Source organism: Triticum dicoccoides, chromosome 3A (assembly GCF_002162155.2).
Source record: "Triticum dicoccoides isolate Atlit2015 ecotype Zavitan chromosome 3A, WEW_v2.0, whole genome shotgun sequence".
Taxonomy (NCBI): Eukaryota; Viridiplantae; Streptophyta; class Magnoliopsida; order Poales; family Poaceae; genus Triticum; species Triticum dicoccoides.
Genome location: NC_041384.1, coordinates 687,729,026 through 687,732,659, shown reverse-complemented (window position 1 = coordinate 687,732,659; position 3,634 = coordinate 687,729,026). Strand labels below are relative to the sequence as shown.

General features: G+C 51.3%; 1 pseudogene; it reads right to left on the bottom strand.

The window, feature by feature from the left end:
- Nucleotides 1–636: 636 nt before the first annotated feature.
- LOC119272934 lies at nucleotides 637–2,855 on the bottom strand (annotated as a pseudogene).
- Nucleotides 2,856–3,634: the final 779 nt, after the last annotated feature.

Genomic DNA, 3,634 nt, shown 5'->3' with positions numbered 1-3,634 from the left:
AAACATGTTTGGGTAAAAGAGAGAGTTGCCATGTGCTCACAAGCACGCTAGGGCAGTTGCCATTTAAAAAAGAAAGAGTTGTCGTCTGCTTACGTGCATGCTAGGGTAGTTTGCCATGTATCATGCCAAACATATGGCAAATGACATGTTCGGGTAAAAAAAGAGAGTTGCCATCTGCTTGCAATCGCACTAGGGCAGTTGCCATGTACACTGCAAAACGCATGGCAATTGACAGCTTGGGTGTGGGAGAGGAGGCGGGCGTGTGGGCGAGATGGCAAACTGCCCACACACCAGCCCTTGTGCGTGACTGAAAACGGGTGTGTGGGCGAACTGCTAAACGCTCACATACTGACCCCTCCGTGTGATAAAATGAATGTGTGGGCGACCTCTCTCATACACCATACACGCGAATTGTTCTACGTGGCATACAAAATCAGCTAATTCGTGTCAAGATTCGTGCAGAAGTTACTGGACGGTGATGGAGGCGTGTGGCTGAGTTGGCTAACGCCCACACGTGTGAGCATTAACATTTCGGTAACAATATAGTACCACGGAGATGTTGTACAACAGAAAAGACAGATGCTAACCGTCCAAACTAAAGCTAGCGTGCCGTTGCAATCAAGCCCACGCCAGAGTACTATTACATTGGCTGCTGAGCGGTGCTGGTGCAGGAGCTGTGACCCGTATCGGAGTCTGGCATGGGAAGAGGGCCGGCCGGATGGCCAACAGGCGGCAACTTCTCTGGGAGCGGCGCCTCCAACCGCAGCACGTTGATGGCCTGCCTTATGGATGGCCGTTGGTTCCGGTCATGGCATGTGCACCACAGGCCAACGACCAACACGCGCTCCACCTCTTGGGGGTGGAAGTTCCCGTCCAGCCGCGCATCAGCCGCGTCGAGGATTGTCCCTTGGCCGTACAGCTCCGACACCCGCTGCGCCAGATGGATCAGCGTGCCGTCCGGCCGAGCCGCGGTGGGCCTCCGCCCACACACGATCTCGAGCAGCACGACGCCGAAGCTATAGACATCTGACTCCTTGCTGGCTCTCCCAGTGACCGTGCACTCCGGGTCCATGTACCCCAATGTGCCAGCGAGCTCAGTCGTGTGCGACCCTGTGTCGTGGTCGACGAGCCTGGCGAGCCCGAAGTCGCCAAGTTTGGCGTTGAACGACGCATCCAACATCATGTTGCTGGTCTTGATGTCCCTATGCAGAACGCATTGCTCCCATTCCTCATGCAGGTAGAGAAGCGCAGAGCCGATCCCCAGCACGATCTTATGCCTGAAGTAAAACCATTAGATACGGTCATCAGACTATACAACTCGCTAGTGATCCGAATCCAAACAAATTATTACTCCATCTGATCAAAAATAGTGTCCTTGCTTTAGTTCAAATTTGAACTAAAGCCGCAAACGCTTTTTTGAATTGAAGGGAGTAAGAAATATTTACATTAAGGTCACGATCACCTAACCTGACTGGCCACCATAGTACATTTTTCGTGCCGTGAAGGTGGACGTCGAGGCTGCTGTTGGGCATCAGCTCATAGACCAGGAGGAGCTCGCCGCCGGCGTGGCACCAGCCAAAGATCTGCACAAGGTTGCGGTGCCGAAGCCGACTTATGACTCTCACCTCAGAGGCGTACTCCTTCATCCCCTGCTTAGAGCCCTTGGACACTCTCTTGATAGCCACCTCAATTCTCAAGTCTTTAAGGAACCCTTTGTAGACCGAGCCAAACCCGCCTTCCCCGAGCTTTTTGTTGTCGGAGAAGTTGTTGGTGGCAGCTGCCAGCTCGCTGTAGCGGAACTGCCTGGGTCCGGTCCCTTTCCTGAGCTCGTTTTCCATGGCCTCGTCGTCTTGTTTTGAGCGAGCCCTTCTCTCTAGGCGGCATGAAAAGAGCCGCACCGAGATGCTAATGCAGATCAACAATAGGATGGAACCGGCAACGGCGGCACACACTGCCAAAATGAGCCGGCGGTTTGGGCGGCGCGGCTGCGGAGGCAACTCAGCTCCTGATCAATGCACAAAAAGGAAAGGGAAATTGAGATTCAGCAGTACCGTTATCACGGTTGAAAATTGAGATTCAGCAGCACATATTTGGAGTGGAGGTTGACCTGCAGACCGAATGTAGATTGGATCGGGTGTGTAGGTGATGTAGCAGCCGTACCTCATGGCCCTAGCCTGGGAGGCATTTCGAGGCATGCTCGCCTCTACGATCTTATTAAGACAGGTTGTGCACTCTGTGGGCGACAAGTCTGTGGAACACTGCACCAGGCCGTACAACACCTTCGAGTCGCCGTGCGAGTCCACGTATGTCTGGTTCCGGTTGGCGAACCGCCGTGGGGACCCAGCGGCCTCCGCCATGAGCTGGGTTACCAGCTCCCACCTCGTCTCATTGTTGTCGCCGTTGCTATAAAAAACTGCTCCGTCGATCCCTTTGGCGTACAAGTCGGCGTGGCCGGAAAAGTTCGAGCTTGCGTAGCGTATGTAGCAGCTGTCGCCGTACATGATTGCGGCGTCCCGGCCGTACGGGCACGCTTTGGTCATCATGTATGACGGTGCCGCCTGCAAGGCGAGCTGGCACATTGTCCAGTCAGAGTCGACGTAGCACATTGCTTGCGCGAATACCTGGTCGGGATAATCGCCGTGGCTGGCCTCGAAGAAGCCGCCATTCTTAATCGCACCGTCAGTAAGATCGTGGAGGAGTTGGTCGAGGTTGATCTGGTACTGGCTGCCGTCGGTGTAGTTGTACCCCGTTATTACGCAGAATTCACCAAACGGTATGTAGTCAGGAGCAGCAGACGCAGCACCAAGTACGGCCACAGCCAGGAGCAGGGCAGAGTGGAGGCGCCAAGGAGCCATGGCTGGCCGCCGAGAGTGTGTTTCTAGCTTGTCATGGCACTGAAATTTTGTGGAATCGCCACTTGTGCATTTGCAGATGAAGTCATTTTTATTTATACTCTGAGAGAGACCATGCATGTGAACGACAAGGCCGGCAAAACATGTAAGATAAACAAAGCTCCAAGATTTTGGAACGAGTCGTAGGAGGACACTCCAATGCGCGGTTTGCCTTCCGTTTTTTCTTTTTTTGGATAATGCATGCAGCTGTATATTTATGGGACGGATGAAGCAATGCCGGTTTTTGTTTTGCTACTGAAAAAATGTTAGGCATACTCTCTGAGGATGAAGTCAGAGGCAATGTCGTAAGCCATGACTTGTTACGATGTAAGTCGTAGGAGTACATGTACGCAATTTGGCTCCGTTTTATCTTTTTCGTGAGCCGTTATTTGGCTCGGAGTTCTGGTTGCAGAAAGAAGGCTGTTATTACTAGTATTTGTTATCCCATCAGCAGTTCAACGCTTTTTTTTTTTTTGAGGAAAAAGGATCACATCTATTAATCTGAAGCATGCTGGTCCCAATAACTACTGATGAGATCATGTTGTTCTTGTGCTTTTTCTTTTTCTTTTGCGGGGATAACTCCTGATCTATTCATCAACTGTCAAGGCAGTACAAAGAACACGAGATATAAAAAATACATCCAGGTCCGTAGATCATATTGTTCTTGTGCTGAAATTGCTAATGTTTCAGAAAATTGCTAATGTTTATTAATCCTCAAAAAATGCTAATGTTTATTGTTTCAA